We start from the raw sequence: 19,472 nt of genomic DNA, 5'->3' as shown, positions 1-19,472 counted from the left end.
CCCCTCCACTGACTCAGTCTACACTTCACACTGCCTTGGGAAAGAGCCAACGTAATCAATGATCTCTTCCACCCTGGTCGTCCTCTCTTTTGCCCCATTCTACTGGGTATAAGATACAAAAGCTTGAGAACACACACTGCCTGGCTCAAGGATGGTTTCTATCCAGTTATAAGACTCTTAAACAGACCTCTTAATATGACAAAGATGAACTCCTGATCGCTCAGTCGACATCATCATGGCCCTTGCACTTGTCTACCTGCACTACACTTTCTCTAACTATAACACTACATTCTGCATAGTGTTTTGTTTTCCTTTTGTACTACCTCGATGTACTTATTTATGGAATGATCTGTCTGGCTGGCATGCAAACAAAAGCTTTTCACTGGAGACACTTGAGACTGCAAATGCAGGAGATGTGGAGCAACACACAAAAAACTGGAGGGACTCAGCAGGTCAGGCAGCATCTATGGAGGGGAATGGACAGTCAACATTTTGGGTCAAGACCCTTCATCAGGACTGGAAAGAAAATGGGGAGATAGCCAGTTTAAAAAGATGTGGGGAAGGGGTGGAGCAAGAGGTGACAGGTGGATTCAGGTGAGGGGGGTGATAGGCAGCCAGCTCTTGCTCCACCCCTGTAGGTTTCAGCAACTGGGAAACAAGAAATTCTGCAGATGCTGGAATCTGCAGCAACAAACACAAAATGTTGGAGGAACTCAGCAGATCAGGCAACATCTATGGAGGAAAATAAACAGTCGACGGTTTGGGCTGAGACCCTTCATTAGGACTGGAAAAGAAGAGGGCAGAAGCCAGAATAAGAAGGTAGGGGGAGGAGCACCCACAGGCAGGTGATAGGTGTGTTCAGGTGATAGGTGAGTCCAAGTGAGAGGGGGAAGGTAGTTGTGTGGTGGGGGGGGGGGGGGGGGTGGGAAAGATGTAATAAGCTGAGAGGTGATAGGTAGAAGAGGCAATGGTCCACTACCCTCTCCTACCGGATTCCTCCTCCTTCAGCCCTTTGCCTCTTCTGCCTATCACCTCTCACTTATAACATCTTCCCCCACCCGCCCCCTACCACACACCTACCTTCCCCCTCTCACCTGAACTCACCTGTCACCTGCCTGCGTGTGCTCCTCCCCCTCCCCCCAACTTCTTATTCTGGCTTCTACCCTCTTCCTTTCCAGTCCTGATGAAGGGTCTCAGCCCGAAACGTCAACTGTTCATTTCCCTCCATAGATATTGCCTGACCTGCTGAGTTCCTCCAGCACTTTTTGTGTAAGGCTTCAGCAACTGTAAGGGACTCTGGAAATCATCTCAGGTTGAATCTTGGCAATATCTTCAGCAACTGATCTGCTGAACTCAGACAGGTGATTGGGTTGTTTGGAGGTTCCTTCCTACATATGTCTACTTCCGGAAAATTAGAAGAGAGTGATAGCTGGAGGGTTCTGCTCTAATTTAGCCCTTTTGCAAGTGGACTGACATCATGATTTTCTTTCCCTGCATATTTCTCCTAATGGACTGCCCAAGAAGAAAGTGCATCAAGACCCAAATCAATACAGAAGTTGATTCAACTTATAGACCCTGTCAGTTGTTGTATGAAAACCAATTCAGCACTTCATAACATCTAAACAGCAGAGCTATGGGGTTGAAATTTGGGGTTGTTCTTTCTTCCATGGTTACCTGATTACTTCAGAAGAAAGAAAGTCAGTTCTCTTTCCAGGGCAACTCATTATTGTCTTAGTGCAAATTCTGAGCACTTAGAGCACATTGGAACTTCTGGTCCAATTTTATATTCTTTTCTGTCAGAACAACCTCCTCCAATCTCTTTCAATTCATTCTTGAGAAGTGGATGTCACTGGCAGATCTATTACTTGCATTGCAGGAAGTCTGCTCAAGCAGAAAAATCCTCTGTGCAAGAATGATGCAAACCCAGGGTTCGGTGTTCTACTGTCTCTTGAGCGTTTGCATTATAAAATGCTCCAAGGTTACATTGGTCAATAATGGATATAGAGACACTGTTTTTGCTATAAATCCTAGTATCCAATATAATGCCAAGCTTATTGAAAACATTCAGGTGAGGTGATGGCTGAGATCAATTTATTTACATTGTTTTGTTCATCAAATGTTACTTACATCGTGTTTCACTGCTTGGAGTTTACGATTTGATGAGAGTTAATGTTCTTTTTTCCCCTCTCCGGGTGATTAAAATGCAGCCAGGCATTAACTTTTAATCCTGAGCTTGTTTTGCAGGAAATGATGACTGAAGCCTTATTCTACCTCCACCAAGCTATGAAACATCAACTTTACTTCTCAGATGTAAAAATTCTGCTGCCTGCTGTCTGGCCATTGAATTCAAGCCTGCTTCAGAGACCAACTACTCAGTCATATGAGAAGGTAAGAACAGAGGGATGAGAGACTAAAACTAATATCAATGGCTTTCCTCCACTGGAACTTCTTCCAAAACCTTTTGTTCACATGTGAGTTTTGTGCTTTAGTTCCAGTGGTGGAGCAGGAGAAACTCTGCGTATATACCTGGAAGAACAATTTCCAAAGACTTTCTTACAAATATAATCTTCTCCCTCAGTGAACAGTCTCTCTCAGAGTCACGGAAATGCCCCACTGACAGTAAAACATAGTATTTATACCTGGTAACAAATGGGATTAGTGTAAACGGTTGTTTGATGGTCAGTGCAGACTCAGTGAGCCAAAGGAACTATTTCTATGTTGTATGACTCTATGAATAATATTCGGATCTCTCAATAAGTTGAATTCTGAAACTTTTGTTGGTGCTTTGTTGACAGAGTTCCACAACCCTTTTGATTTTTCCCTGAAATAACAACTCAGTGGCTTTAATTGTTATATGTTCCTTTATTTGCATATTTGATTCTTCCCTCTTACCTGTCTGGAAGCCTGGTGAGCACAAGCCCAAAAGCTTTGATACCTAAACTGAAGGTTTCCGGAACTGTAATTGAGTTCTTGCACTTTGATGACATTAGGCTATTTTGGAATCTGGCAGGAATGTTGCGGGTGAGCCTGTGGTTTGTTAACATTAGGAGATGGAACATTAAGATCTGATTCTTGTGGCTTGGTACTGACTTTTGGTGGAGGGTGTACAGGGCTTGACAAAAGTGGGAGTCTGCAACTCTGGGTAGACAATTTCCAGGTGACAGAGGTGCTGTCAATGACAATGTTGCTGGGGGACATCGGAAAGTTGATTAGTTTTGAGAACAGTGTCTGTGCAGGATTCAAAGATACGTGCATTTTGTGGAAAGAGAGGTACTGAGCATGTGGGTGTTGCAAGGGAAGAAGCCTCAATTCCAGTTCTATTGGAGAAATACTGTGTCAGGGAGCTTTTTGAATTGTGGAGCATTGGAAATGTGAAAGAAAGATCTTAGTCATGGAGTCGTGCAGCACAGAAACACATCCCTTCAGCCCACCTTGTCCATGCCAACTGTGATGCCTATCTACGTTAATCCCATTTGCCTGCATTTGCCAATATCCCTCTATGCATTTCCTATCCAAGCACCTGTCCAAACACCTTTTAAATGTAGAACTGTATCTGCCTCCATTACCTCCTCTAGCAGCTTGCTCCAGATATTCACCACCTTCTGTGTGGAAAAACTTACCCCACAGACCTCCTTTAAAATTCTCTGCTATCACTTTAAAACTGTGACCTTGAGTTCTGTACTTCCCTGTCCTGGGAAAAAAGATTCTGACCATCTATCCTATGTATGGCTCTCATAATTTTATAAACCTCTATAAGGTCACCCCTCAGCTTTCTATTCCAGTGAGAATAAACTCAGTCTATCCAATCTATGCTCATAACTACAGCCCTCCAATCCAGGCAACATCTTGGTGAACCTCTTCTGCACTGTCTTTATAGCTACCACATCCTCCCTGAGGTGTGGCAACCAGAAACATACAAAATACAAGTGTGGTCCAAGTCCCAACTCTTACACTCAATGCCTCAGCCTACAAAGGCTAGCATACCAACATCACTATCCTATCCACATGTGTTATCACTTTCAGGAAGCTATGGACTTGCATGCCAGAATCTCTCTGTACATCAACACTCCTAAGGTCCCTGCCATTTACTCTGTATGTCCAACTAGAATTTGACATCACATTTGTCTACCACTTCTCTGCCCTACTTTTTAACTGATCTATGTTCCATTGTATCTTTAGACAACCTTCCTCACTATCTATGACTCCACCAATTTTTGTGTCATCCACAAACTTACGGATCGTACCCTCTATATTCTCATCCAAGTCATTTATATATATTACCAATAACAGAAGTCCCAGCACTGATCCCTGTGGTACACCACTTGTTACAAATTTCCAGTCAGAAAAAGCATCCATCCACCAATACTCTCACATAGCCAATTTTGGATCCAATTTTCCAATACGCCCCAGATACTTTACTCAGATAAAATACGCCTCAGGGCAGCCATGACAGCGTAGCGGATAGCGTAATGCTATTATAGCACCAGCGACCAAGGTTCAATTCCAGCCACTGTCTGTAAGGAGTTTGTATGTTCTCCCCGTGACTGCACGGGTTTCCTCCGGGTGCTCCAGTTTCCTCCCACATTCTAAAGGCATACGGGTTAGGAAGCTGTGGGCATGCTACGTTAGCGCTGGAAGCGTGGCGACATTTGCGGGCTGCCCCCAGAACACTCTACGCAAAAAATATATTTCACTGTGTGTTTCGATGTACATGTGCCTAATAAAGATATCTCTACTTTGTGCCTTAACCTTCTGGATCAGCCTACCTTGTAGAATCTTGTAAAAACCCTTACTAAAGTCCACGTAAACAAGGTCTGCTGCTCTGAACTCATTAATTTTCCAAGTTACCTCCTCAAAAAATACAATCAGATTTGTGAGACATGATCTCCCCTGCACGAAACCATGCTGACTTCTCCTAATCAGTTCCTGTCTTTCCAAGTGAACATAAATCCTGTCCCTCAGTCTTCTCTGACAACTCACCAGCTTGTAGTTTCCAGGCTTATCCCTACTGCCCTTTTTGGCCAAGGAGCTAGCATTAGCTATCCTCTGCTCTTCTGGTACCTCATCCATGACTAACAAAGATGCAAAAATCTCTGTCAGAGCCCCAGCAATTTCCTCCCTTGCTCCCTGAGGATCCTGGGATAGAACCCATCTGGCCCTGGGGGTTTTCCCCACCACCCTAATGTGCTCCAAAAGCTCCAGTACTACTTCCTGATACAGACATGTTCCAGAATACCAGTGTAACCCTTAACTCTCCACCCTCCATGTTTTACTCCCTGGTGAGTACCAATGAGAAGTATTCACTTAGGATCTCTCTCATGCCCTGGGGGGGCTTATTTGTTCTTTGGCTACCCTCTTGCTTCTAATATACTTATTAAAAAGTTTTAGAATTCTCTATAATCCTACTTGCCAAGGTCATTTTATGGCCCCTTTTTGCCCTCTAATTTCTTTCTTAAGTTTTCTCCTATATCCCCTGTAAACCTTAAGTGACTCGTTCGATAACAATTTCCTTAGCCTGACATATGCTTTTTTCTTTTCCCTGATCAAACCTTCAATATCCTTGTTAACTAAAGTTCCCTAAACTTACCATCTTTGCCTCCTACCCTTACAGGGACATGTTAACTCTGAGCTCTTAAACACCTCCCACTTGTCAAATGTTGTTCCCCTCCCCCTCTCCCAAGCAGCTGCTCCCAAACTACCTCTCCCAGGTTCTGTCTTATACTATCAAAATCCATCTTGCTTCAATTTAGGGCCCTAACTTGAGGACCAACTTTCTCTTTTTCCTTCACTGTCTGAAAGCTTACAGAGCTATGGTCATTGTCCACAAAGTTTTCCTCCACTGACACATCAATCACTTACCCGTTCCCATTCCCTAAGATAAGATCAAGTACAGCCCCATATTGCTTCAAACAGCCCTTTTGAATGCATTTATGAATTCCACCCCATATAATCCCTTTGCACTAAGGCAACTGTAGTTAATATTGAGAGAGTTAAAATTTTCGACAACTATAATCCTATTGCTTTTACACCCTTCTGCAATCTGCCTATTTATCTATTCTTCTAATTCCCACTGACTATTGGGAGGCCTATAGTATAACCCCATCAAGATGACTGCTCCTTTCTTATTCCTAAATTCTACCCATATAGCCTTATTGACCTATCCCTCCAGAATATCCTCCCTGGGAAATGCCATAATGCTCTCCCTGATCAGCAGGGAATAGCCACTCCTCTTTTGTAACCTCTGTAATGCCTGAAACGTCTATACCCAGGAACATTGAGCTACCAGTCCTGTCTCTCACTCAACCACATTTCTGTGATTGCAATAACATCATAATCTCATGTTCTGATCCAAATCTTGGAGAGTTGGGTAGGAGTTAGCCCTTTAATAGAACACTGATAGAGGATCTGGAGAATATTGACATCAGGGAACAAGGAGAAGGACTCTGAAAACACGAATAAATAAGCTATGGGCCCTCAAGGGCAGTGAAAAGAAGAAAGGTGTCTAGTAGTATGTCAGAGCCTGCTCAAGGATCCAGGAATACTGAGAGGTGGAGTCTGGGTAGGGGAGGTAAAGCAGAGCAAAGCAGCGATGAAGGGAAGGGAAAGAGGAGCAAATAGACTATTCTGAAACTTTAGTCACTCGTGAACTAAGCTCTCGGATTTAGTACATATACAATTTTGCTCTTGGTTTTTTTTCACGTGTGCAGGGATTTTCAAATGTAAACATGCAATTTCCTTTCATAGGCGAATGTGATCATTGCTGAACCATACCTTAAATATGGAGATGCCCCATACACCCTGTAGTATGGTGGATGTGGCAGAAGGGCCAATATATTCACTTCACCCCAAACTTCATACTAAATGATGAAATAACCTCAGTTTATGACCCAAAAGGTAACAATTTAAATAAGCTTGCATTGCTGTAGCATGTGTTTTGAACACTGAATTACCCAAGTGACATAGGAACAGGTGCCTGAAGCGTCTTCCATCAATCAATGATATCATTGCTGATCTAAAGCCCAATGACAATCCCAACAGAAAGTCAAGCATTCGAGACATGGAAATGGACACAATATTTCTCTATAACAAACATATTCAGCACAGCACAGGGTCCTAGCCTACCCAGTCTCTCCTTGTAAAAATCCTTCTAGTCCCGGTAACATCCTCGTGAATCTTTTCTGCACCCTCTCTAGCTTAGGAGCATTTCGGAGAAAGTGACCACAACTCCCTGACCTTTAGCATAGCCAAGGACAAGGATAGGAGCAGACGATATGGGAAAGTTTTTAATTGGGGGAGGGCTAATTACGATGTGTTACGGACTCAGTGAAAGTCCCTTTAAGATTGAGAGTGTGTGTGTATGTGTGTGTGGGGCGTGCTTACGTCAATAGAAGATAAAGGACGTAATGACGTTGTTGAAGAAGTTAGAAGAAGGAGAGAGAAAGAGAAGGGAGAGAGACACCAGCCTGCTTGTTTTCTCTATCGATAGATGAGAAACAATAACTGTGTCTGCCACTGAAATCCATGTATGGAAGTTGGAAGTAATCCGGTGGAGTTCACTTTGTTGCTGACCTGTAGAAGGAAACAGGTATTTGTGTGGACGACCACGATTCGGATGCTTTTTGGGGTGAGGAAGTCACTACCGAGTAAACACTGAAGTGTTGTTTGGGTTCCATCGTGGAACATTTGGATTTCGTATTTACTCTCTCTATGTTTCTCTACGTCTACGTCTTATCTTCAGACAACGGTGGTTGTTGAAGAAGCCCTTGCTCATGTTTCACCTTATGGCTTGCCGAACTGAACTTTAAGAACCATTCCTGGACTTGGAGTTTGGGACTTTGCCACACACACACGACGAGTTTAGTTTTTGGGGTTAACGTTCAAGGTTTAACATTTTTGAATTCTAACATACTAACATTTTTACTTTTATTTTACATATTATCATAACTATTTTATTAATCACTACTTTTTAACACTGAATCATGCTCAGTGTATTTCTTTTGTTGCTGGTTCGTGACAGATGGTATTAGGTAGGAACTTGGGAGCGTAAATTGGGAACAGATGGTCTCAGGGAAATCCATAGCAGAAATGTGGAGGCTGTTTAAGGAACACTTACATGGGGTTCTGGATAGGTTTTTCCCACTGAGACAGGGAAAGGATGGTAGGGTAAAGGAACTAAGTTTGATAAGAGAGGTGAAACATTTAGTCAAGAGGAAGGAGGAAGCATACTTAAGGTTTAGGAGGCAAAAATCAGGCAGGGCTACCTTATAAGAATTATAAGATAGCCAGGAAGGAGCTTAAGAAGGGACTTAGGAGAGCTAGAAGGGGACATGAGAAGCCCTTGGTGAATAGGAATGAGGAAAACCCCAAGGTGTTCTACACGTACGTGAAGAACAGAAGGATGACTAGGCTGAGGGTAGGACTGCTCAGGGATAAAGGGGGAAACATGTGCCTGGAGGCGGAAGGGGTAGGGGGGGTCCTTAACAAATACTTTGCTTCATTGTTCACCAGGGAGAGAGACTTTGACAAATGTGAGGTCAGCATAAAACAGGCTAATGTGCTGGAGCATATTGAGGTTAAGAAAAAGGCAATGTTAGACCTTCTGAAAAACATTAGGATAGACAAATCCCCAGGGCCACACGGAATATACCTCAAGTTACTACAGGAAGCGAGGGAAGAGATTGCTGGGGTGCTGACAATGATATTTGTATCCTTCCTGGCCACAGGAGTGGTACCAGAGGATTGGAGGATGGCAAATGTTGTTCACTTGTTCAAGAAAGGTAATAGGGACGATCCTGGGAATTATAGACCAGTGAGTCTTACTTCAGTAGTGGGCAAACTATTGTAGAGGAGTCTTAGCGACAGGATTTACGAGCATTTGGAGAAGCATAGCCTTATTAGGGATAGTCAGCATGGCTTTGTGAGGGGCAGATCGTGCCTCATCAACCTAAATGAGTTTTTCAAGGAGGTGACAAAACAAATCGATGAAGGTAGAGCAGTGGATGTGGTGTATATGGACATTAGTAAGGCATTTGACGAGGTTCCCCATGGTAGGCTCATCCAGAAAGTTACGAGGCATGGGATCCATGGAGACTTGGCTGCGTGGATTCAGAATTGACTTGCCCACAGAAGGCAGAGGGCGGTAGGAGATGGAGAGTATTCTGTCCTGAGGTCGGTGACGAGTGGTGTTCCGCAGCAATCTGGTCAGGGACCCATGCTCTTTGTGATTTTTATAAATGACTTGGATGAGGAGTTGGTGGAATGGGTTGGTAAGTTTGCAGATGACATGAAGATTGGAGATGTTGTGGATAGTGTAGAAGGTTGTCGTAAGTTACAACAGGAAATAGGATGCAGAGTTGGGCAGAGAAGTGGCAGATGCAGTTCATTCCGAACAAGTGTAAAGTGATGCACTCTGGAAGATCAAACTTGAAGGCAGAGTACAAGGTTAGTGGCAGGATTCTCAGCAGTTTGGAGGAACAGAGGGATCTTGGGGTCCAAGTCCATAGATCCCTCAAAGTTTCCACACAAGTTGATAGGCTAGTTAAGAAAGCGTATGATGTGCTAGCCTTCATTAGTTGGGATTGAGTTCAAGAGCCACGAGGTAATGCTGCAGCTTATAAAACTCTGGTTAGACCACAAGAGTATTGTGTTCAATTCTGGTCACCTCATTATGGGAAGGATGTGGAAACTTTAGAGTGCATGCAGAGGAGATTTACCAGAATGGCACCTGAATTAGAGAACATGCCTTATGAGGAAAGGTTGATGGAGCTTGGGCTTTTTTCTTTGGAGCGACACAGGATGAGAGGCAACTTGATAGAGGTGTATAAGATTTTGAGGGGAATAGATAGAGTGGACAGCCAGCACTTTTTTCCCCCCAGTGTGGCAATGGCCAATATCAGAAAACATCAGTTTAAGGTCAGAGGAGGAAAGTTTAGAGGAGATGTCAGAGGTAGTTTTTTTTTTACACAGAGTGGTGGGTGCCTGTGTCACGAACCAGCAACAAAAGAACCACACTGAGCATGATTCAGTGTTAAAAACTATTTTATTAATCACTACTTATGGTAATACATAAAATAAAAGTAAAAATGTTAGTATGTTAGAATTCAAAACTGTTAAACCTCGAACATTAACCCCAAAACTAAACTCATCGTGTGTGTGTGTCACAAAGTCCCAAACTCCAAGTTCCAGAATGGTTCTTAAAGTTCAGTTCGGCAAGCCATAAGGTGAAACATGAGCAAGGGCTTCTTCAACAACCACCGTTGTCTGAAGATAAGATGTAGACGTAGAGAAACATAGAGTAAATATGAAATCCAAATGTTCCACGACGGAACCCCAGCGACACTTCAGTGTTTACTCGGTAGTGACTTCCTCACCCCGAAAAGCTTCCGAATCGTGGTCGTCCACACACAAATACCTGTTTCCTTCTACAGGTCAGCAACAAAGTGAACTCCACCGGATTACTTCCAACTTCCATACATGGATTTCAGTGGCGAACACAGTTATTGTTTCTCATCCATCGATAGAGAAAACAAGCAGGCTGGTGTCTCTCTCCCTTCTCTTTCTCTCTCCTTCTTCTAACTTCTTCAACAACGTCATTACATCCTTTATCTTCTATTGACGTAAGCACGCCCCACACACACATACACGCATACTCTCTATCTTAAAGGGACTTTCACTGAGTCCGTAACACCTCCCACCTAAAAAAAATTTTTCCCAAGAAAAATTTAACCGCGCATACAGTTAGTAATGTTAATAATTATCATGCTACACAACTACAGAATATCAGATTAGTACAGATACATGTTTCCCATTTAACATCAGGAAAAACAATCAGCAATCACATTATCTTTGCCTTTAATGTGAGTTATCATGAGATCAAACTCTTGCAAAATTAAACTCCAGTTTAACAGCCTTCTGTTCTTGTTTTTGACTCGGCTCAGAAACACCAATGGGTTATGATCTGTATATACAGTCAATGGTTTCTGAGTGGTGCAAACATATACATTGAAATGTTGCAAGGCTAAAACAAGCAACAGTAATTCTTTCTCTATCGTGGAATAATTCTTTTGATGCTCATTAAATTTCTTTGAAAAGTAAGCTACCGGATGGTCAATATCATCAAGGTCACCCTTCTGCAACAACACAGCTCCTGCAGCTTCATCACTGGCATCTACTGCTAATGAAAATGGTTTTTCAAAGTCAGGTGTTTTGAGCACAGGATGGTAGCATAAAATGGCTTTCAGCTTCTCAAATGCTTCTTGACAAGAATCTGTCCAAACAAACTTTACTCCCTTCTTCCGAAGATTAGTTAGGGGAAGAGCAATATCAGCAAAGTTTTTACAAAATTTTCGATAATACCCAACCATTCCCAAAAATCTTCTACCAGTCCTCGTACCTGTGGGGATAGGGAACTCAGATATTGCTTGAACTTTTGCCTGAACAGGAGCTTGCTTGCCTTGACCTACAACATAACCAAGATACGTCACAGTGGCATGGCCAAATTCACTTTTAGCCAAGTTAACTGGAAGGTCAGCCTTGGAAAGTCTTTCAAACAATCTTTCTAACGCAGAGATGTGATCTTCCCAAGTATCATTCCCAGTCACTAAGTCGTCAATGTAGGCATCTGTATGTTTTAACCCATGAATCACTGAATTAATCATTCTTTGAAATGTTGCCGGAGCATTTTTCATTCCAAATGGCAAAACATTGTATTCATACAATCCAGAAGGGGTTACAAAGGCTGAAATCTCCCTTCCTCTAACTGTTAATGGAACACACCAGTACCCTTTTAATAGGTCAATCTTTGTAAGGAATTTTGCCTTTCCCACTCTATCTATGCAATCATCCACCCTAGGAATAGGGTAAGCATCTGACTTTGTTACAGCATTCACTTTCCTGTAATCTGTGCAAAATCTAACAGTTCCATCAGGTTTAGGTACAATAACACAGGGCGAACTCCAATTTGAAGTAGAATGTCTAATAATATCATTTTCCAACATGTATTTTATTTCCTGATCAACAAGTTTACTTTTTTCCACATTCATTCGATATGGGTGTTGTTTGATTGGTTTTGCATCCCCAACATCATGGGTAATTATCGATGTTCTGTTTGGAACATCTGGGAACAGATTTTTAAATTTTAAAATTAATTCTCTCATCTGTTGTTTTTGTGAAACTTGTAAATGGTCCAACTTCGTTTCAAGGTTCTCCAGGATATTTTGGTTTTTTAGTTTTGATGGAACAATATTTGGTCTAAATTGGCCTTTCTCAACATCAACATCAGGCATTCTAGAAACAACCTTTACATCATCCACCAAGGCCACAACTGAATCCCTCTCATAATAAGGTTTTAGCATGTTTACATGACAGAGTTGTGTTTTCTTGCGTCTATCTGGTGTTTTGGCGTCTATCAGTCACTCGAGATTCAATAACATAGGGTTCAGAAAAACGAGATTGCAAGGGATTATTTTGGCTAGGGAAAAATACCAACAACTTTTGCCCCACTGCAAATGTCCTAGGCCGAGCAAGTCTATCAAAATATGTCTTCATTCTTATCTGGCTGGTTTTCAAATTCTCTCTCGCTAGCCGGCAGACTCTCTCCAACCGAGTTTTAAATTTTTGGACATGGGGAGGTCTCCATTTCCTCATTAACACTCCATTTTTGACATAATATCCAATTGGCACTTGCTCAATCTCCTCACATGAAAGTGCTTTTTCTTTCAATTCTGTCAACTCAGGGTCCTTTGTCTGTTCCACCATAAGATCCTTCCTCGACAAAGACAAATCTTTAAATTCAGGCTCACTATAAGGATGTTGATCCTCCAGTGAAGACAGAAAAGTCTCAGATAAGGCATCATAATTTTCTTCCTGTTTAGGACTGTCATAAGGAACCACATCAGACTGCACCGGACTGTCTGTCTTGGCTAATTCTCTAGCTCTAGCTCGAGTCACCGCACATGATGGGTAAACATCTAGATCATTCTCAGACTTATCAATCCTTGGTTTGGTTGTTAACCGTACCACATGAACAATTTCTCCATCTGCAAGGTCATTTCCCAATAACAAAGAAACTCCTTCCACTGACAAACTAGGTCTTATCCCTATCTCGACTGGTCCTTCTACGAACTTTGACTTTAAAATCACCGTGTAAAGGGACAGACATGGTGTCATCTGTAACGCCTCGTATTAGATTTACCTCACCAGTGTCACTTTCTTCACCAAAATTTAAAACACTGTCCAGCAAGAGAGATTGACAAGCCCCAGTATCTCTAAGAATTTTCACTGGCACCTGGGGTGACTCATTCAGTGAAACAAAACCCTCTGATACATAAGAACGGAATTCCTTTCTCACCTCCTCCAACTTTTCCGCTTTTACCCCTTGCAGGGACTGATCTTTAACAGCATCTCCTAAATCTTTTTGATTTTTAATTGCCTGAAAGCAAGCATTGGGCACAGCTTCCTTCCTTTTCTTCAAAAGGGCACAATTAGATATCACATGGCCAGGTTTCCTACAGTAATAACAAGTACGCTCAACAGGTTTCTCCAGCCCTGGCTTCTTTTCATCTTTTCCTTTTTGATTACCTCCCAATTTAATCTCCGGTTTACCTGGATTGTCTTTGTAACTCTTTTGAAAGGTTTTAGGTTGTCCCCATTTGGATTTATGGATTAAAGCATAATCATCTGCCAACCTAGCAGTTTCTTGTAAAGTTTCCACTGCCTTTTCATTTAAATATGTTGTTAATTCAGCTGGAACACATCTTTTAAAGTCTTCCACTAATATCAATTCTTTCAATTTATCAAAATCCCCATCTACATTTTTAGCCATGTACCATCGTTCAAAACATATTCTCTTTCCATTGGCAAATTCCATATAAGTCTGATCTGCAGATTTCCTCAAGTCTCTGAATTTTTGTCTATAAGCTTCAGGTACCAATTCATAGGCCTTCAATATAGCTTGTTTTACCTTGGTATAATCAACTGCATCCTCAGCAGACAAAGCAGAATAAGCTTTTTGAGCTTTACCTTTAATCACACTCTGTACCATAAGAGCCCATCCTTTCCTTGGCCAGTTTGAACTCTCAGCAACCTTTTCAAAATGTTGGAAATACTGATCAACCTGATCTTCTTCAAAAGGAGGGACTAATTGAACCTCCCTGCTGGCTGAAAAACCATCATCAGAATCAGATTCCGAACTCTTTCGCTTCATTTGTAACTCATGCTGCCTCTGTTTTTCCTTCTCCTCTGCCTCAAACTTTAACCGAATTAGTTCCCGTTCCCGTTCAGCCTCTAACTTCATCCGAGTTATCTCTCGTTCCCGTTCAGCCTCTAACTTCATCTGAGTTATCTTTTGTTCGGCCTCTAATTTCCTTTGCTCTCGTTCAGCTTCTAATTTATTTTGCTCTCGTTCAGCCTCTATCTTTAACTGGGTTTGCTCTCGTTCAGCCTCTATCTTTGCCAGCTGCACCTGTGCCTCAGAAATTGCTATTTCACTGCCAGAAAACTGTTTTAACACTTCCTTCTCAAACACCACCTTTTCCACATAATGGCCAGCTATCAGTCTCCGAATATCTGCCTTTCTCATAGACTGTTTTACTTCTGTAAGGTTTAGCCTTGTAGCAATCTTTATCAGATCATCCTTTTTCGCCACCTCCAATCCCTTTTGGGTTGGTGACTCCAAAAATGCCTTAATATCCATTGCTGCTGGTTTCCACACACACAAGCCAATTAAAAAGAATTTATCAGACCTCCCTCAGAAATCTTTGGATTGAATCCCGAACAAATCTCGTCAATCTGGGGAACGATCCCAGACGACACTCGTTAACCTTTGGATTGGATCCCGGACGAATCTCGTTAACCTTGGGAACTATCCCGGACGAGCCCCCAATTTTGTCACGAACCAGCAACAAAAGAACCACACTGAGCATGATTCAGTGTTAAAAACTATTTTATTAATCACTACTTATGGTAATACATAAAATAAAAGTAAAAATGTTAGTATGTTAGAATTCAAAACTGTTAAACCTCGAACATTAACCCCAAAACTAAACTCATCGTGTGTGTGTGTCACAAAGTCCCAAACTCCAAGTTCCAGAATGGTTCTTAAAGTTCAGTTCGGCAAGCCATAAGGTGAAACATGAGCAAGGGCTTCTTCAACAACCACCGTTGTCTGAAGATAAGATGTAGACGTAGAGAAACATAGAGTAAATATGAAATCCAAATGTTCCACGACGGAACCCCAGCGACACTTCAGTGTTTACTCGGTAGTGACTTCCTCACCCCGAAAAGCTTCCGAATCGTGGTCGTCCACACACAAATACCTGTTTCCTTCTACAGGTCAGCAACAAAGTGAACTCCACCGGATTACTTCCAACTTCCATACATGGATTTCAGTGGCGAACACAGTTATTGTTTCTCATCCATCGATAGAGAAAACAAGCAGGCTGGTGTCTCTCTCCCTTCTCTTTCTCTCTCCTTCTTCTAACTTCTTCAACAACGTCATTACATCCTTTATCTTCTATTGACGTAAGCACGCCCCACACACACATACACACACACTCTCTATCTTAAAGGGACTTTCACTGAGTCCGTAACACCTGGAACACACTGGTGGTAGAAGCTGATATAATAGGGACAGTTCAAAGGCACATGGATGTTAAGAAAAATGGAGGGTTATGAACTGTGTAGGAGGGAAGGGTTAAATTGACCATAGAGTAGGTTTATATAAGTCGGCACAACATTGTTGGCCAAAGGGCATGTACTGTCCTATGTTCTCTATTCATCACATCCTTCCTATATTATGGTGGCCGGAACTGTACATAATATTCCAGATGCAGTCTCACCAAGGTATTGTACGTGACATCCCAACTCCTGTACTCAGTGCCCTGTCTGATGAAGGCAAGCATGCTATATGCCTTTTTCACCACCGTGTGTACCTGCATCCCATTTCTTTGTTCACTTTCCTAGTTGATCTGGATCCTATAATAACCTTAGACACCCTTCTTCACTATCCATTGTACAACCAATTTTGGTGTAATCTGCAAACTTACTAATCATGCCACCTACATTCCCATCCAAGTCATTAATATTCTAAGACAAGCAACAGGAGATTCAGCACTGAACCCTGTAGCACAAAACTGGTCACAAGCCTCCAATCTGAAAAACAACTCTCACTACCTCTACCATCTTTCCCATCTGTCCTGATGCAGGGTCTCAAACTAAAACATTGACAATTCTTCCCCTCCCCACAGATGCTGCTCCACCCACTGAATTCTTCCAGCAGTTTGCCTTTAGCTCCCGATTCCAGCATCTGCAGTCCCTTGTGTCTCTCACAACCACCTTCTGCCTCCTATCACCAAGCCAATTTTGTTTCCATTTGGCAGCTAGCCTTCCGGACTAGCCGACCATATCTCAATCAAATTTCATGAGACACAATTACCCACACACAAAGCCATGCTGATTATCCCTAATAAGTCCTTGCATTTCCAAATGCAATTAGATTCTGTCTCTCAGAATCCCCTCCAGTAACTTTCCTGCCATTTATGCTATATTAATACGCTGTTGCTAATTAGCTGCTTCCTCAGGAAAATTCATCAAGATTCATTAGACAAAGTCCAGCCTTTACAATCCCGGTTAGTGCCAGGTAACGTGCTCAAGTGTTCCAGCACTCTGTTTAATTATAGACTACAGTATCTTCCTCACAAGATGTTGGTCTAATAATTGCCTGGTTCTACTAAAGGATAATTTTAACATGCAAAACAGCAGAAAGTGAAAGGAAATGTGACCTAAAGAGGACCATCACCTGACTCGAATGCTTCCAGGCTGAATGAGCCGAGTCTTGCTGCACACAAATAACAAGAGTTGCTGTTGTCATTAGCTCTGTCAAGCTTTCAATTAAAACTACATTTCACTGCATGATTACATGGAACTGAGAAGATTTCCAATTGATTTAATTGATTGATTAATTAATTGATTTGATTGAAAATGCCACCAGCACAGGCTTCCAAGGGCTCAAGAGAAATTTGTCAGTAGGAAAGTGTGGTGAAAGTGCCCATCAAAGAATATTTCAAGCTCAGATTGTCGCCAGTAGTGGAAGTTGTGGTTGCTTGGTCAGTTCCCTCATAAGCTTGCTTACCTTATAAACACAGTTCACATTTGTTGATTCAACCATTGGGCAAAATAACTGCCTATTTATTTTTATGATGCCAGAAAAAAAAAACTCATCCCACTGAGAGTAACTTGCCCTTACAAGTGAATTATGTCGATATCTAAACCGGCAGAAATAATAGCACTGTTTATATCTTACAGAATGTGAAAGCATTGCATTCATTATTAAAAAAAAAGATTTTGTTTTTATAGGTAAAGTATTTCTTCATGAATGGGCCCGTTTTCACTGGGGTACGTTTAATGAACATAATGATTTGATCCCATTTTACAAATCCAACAATGGAACCTCTGAAGCAACAAGGTATGACAAATCTAATTGTATGATTTCATTTGGTCTTGGGATCTCTACTCAAGAACATCGGAGATAAAAATAGAAGAATTTGCATTTCTATGTTAATTTTCCTAATCTTAGTATGTCCCAAAGTGCTTTACAGCCAGTGGTATACTGTTTGCATACATAAATTATAATGTAAGGAATATAGCAACCAATGTTGCACAAAGCTTGCTGTCACAGACAGCAATTTGATAATGACCCTTTCATCTGTTTTAAGTCATGCTATATGAGTCATACAAGATGGTCAGGACACAAAGGAGAACTCCACTGCTTCTAAGCTGTGCCATGGGACTTTAGACTGCAACGGCAGTCACAACCTCGGTTTGTGTATGTGCAGTCTGCTGCAGTAATGTAATAGTAGTAATGTGCATCATTAAGGACCCTCACCACTCAGGCCATGCCCTCTTCACGTTACCACCATAATGGAGGAAGTACAGGAACCTGAAGACCCACAATCAATGTTTCAGGAACAGCTTCTTCCCCTCCGCCATCAGATTTCTTAACGGTCCATGAACCCATGAATATTACCTCATTATTCCTCTTTTGAACTATTTACTTATTTTTGTAACTTATAGTAGTAATTTTTATGTCTTTATGTCTTGCACTGTACTGCTGCCGCAAAACAACAGATTTCACGACATATGTCAGTGATGATAAACCTGATTCTGATTTGTTGACAAGATTAAGCCATCGCGTTGGATGCCTTGATTGTGGGTTTCAGAATATCATACACAGGAAGGATTAGTGGCAACAATTGCAAAGAACAGTACTAAAATTCATCCTAGTTTAGTGAAGAAGTGTTCAAGTCTTTGGAGGGTTTTAAGGCTGGACTGGGAGGTCCAAGCAATGTGTCACAATGGAAGAATAGGCTGGAAATGAGAAGACCAGTAAACTGGCCACTCCTCTTTTCTGATGAAACTGTCAAATGTACTGAAATAAACAGAAGTACACTTTTATAATTATTATTTCAACTTTCAGATGTTCACTCAGCATAAGAGGAAAGAATGCTGAGTGCAAGGGCAGTTCCTGTTCACCATGTACCATTGATGAAAGCCCTATACCAAGGGTAAAAGCATGGCTAGGGAGAAAGTAGGTCCCCTTAGAGATCAGCAGGACCACCTACGTCTTGAGCCACAGGAGATGGGTAGGATTTTTAACAAATATACAGTATCTCTGCAGTGCTCACTGAGGAGCAAATCGTGGTTGCTCATGAGATAAGGGAAACTAGTGGAGATGTTTTGGAGGAAATACACATTACCAGGGAGGAAGTATTTGCAGCCTTACAACGCATTAAGGTGAATAAATTCCTAGGGCCTGACCAAGTACATCCTTGGACTTTGTGTGAGGCCAGGGAAGAGGCCCTTGTGGAGATAGTTGCTTCATCGTTAGCCACTGGTGAAGTTCCTGAAGACTGGAAGGTGGCTAATGTCCTTCCGTTGTTTAAGAAGGGTAGTAAGGACAAGCCAGGGAACTACAGGCTGGTCAGCCTGACATCAGTAGTGGGGAAGTTACTAGAGGGAATTCTGAGGAACAGGATCTACTAACATTTGAATAGACAGAGTCTGATCAAAGGTGTCAGCATAGTTTTGTATGTGGAAAGTCGTGCTTGATGAAATTTTTAGTTTTTTTTTGAAGAGGTAACCAAAAAGGTAGATAAGGGTAGGATAGTGGATGTTGTCTATTTGGACTTTAACAAGGCCTTTGACAAGGTCCTCCATGGTAGGCTGGTCTGGAAGGTTAGGTTCCATGGAGTCCAGGGAGAGCTAGTTCGGTGGATTCAAAATTGACTCGGAGGCAGGAAGCAGAGGGTGGTGGTTGAAGGTTGTTTCTCAGAAAAGAGGCCGGTGACAAGTGGTTTGACACAGGGTTCGGTGTTGGGACCCTTGATATTCGTTATTTATATAAATGATTTGGATGCAAATGCACAAGGCTTGATCAGTAAGTTTGAGGATGACACAAAATTAGGAGGTATTGTTGA

General features: G+C 41.9%; 1 pseudogene; it reads left to right on the top strand.

The window, feature by feature from the left end:
• Positions 1-1,912: 1,912 nt before the first annotated feature.
• The window catches only part of LOC127568921 (calcium-activated chloride channel regulator 1-like), a 41,677-nt pseudogene continuing 24,117 nt past the window's right edge, over positions 1,913-19,472 (top strand).

The sequence above is a fragment of the Pristis pectinata genome, chromosome 3, assembly GCF_009764475.1.
Source record: "Pristis pectinata isolate sPriPec2 chromosome 3, sPriPec2.1.pri, whole genome shotgun sequence".
Taxonomy (NCBI): Eukaryota; Metazoa; Chordata; class Chondrichthyes; order Rhinopristiformes; family Pristidae; genus Pristis; species Pristis pectinata.
Note: the sequence above shows the minus strand (reverse complement) of the source record. Positions and strands in the feature narration are given on the sequence as shown.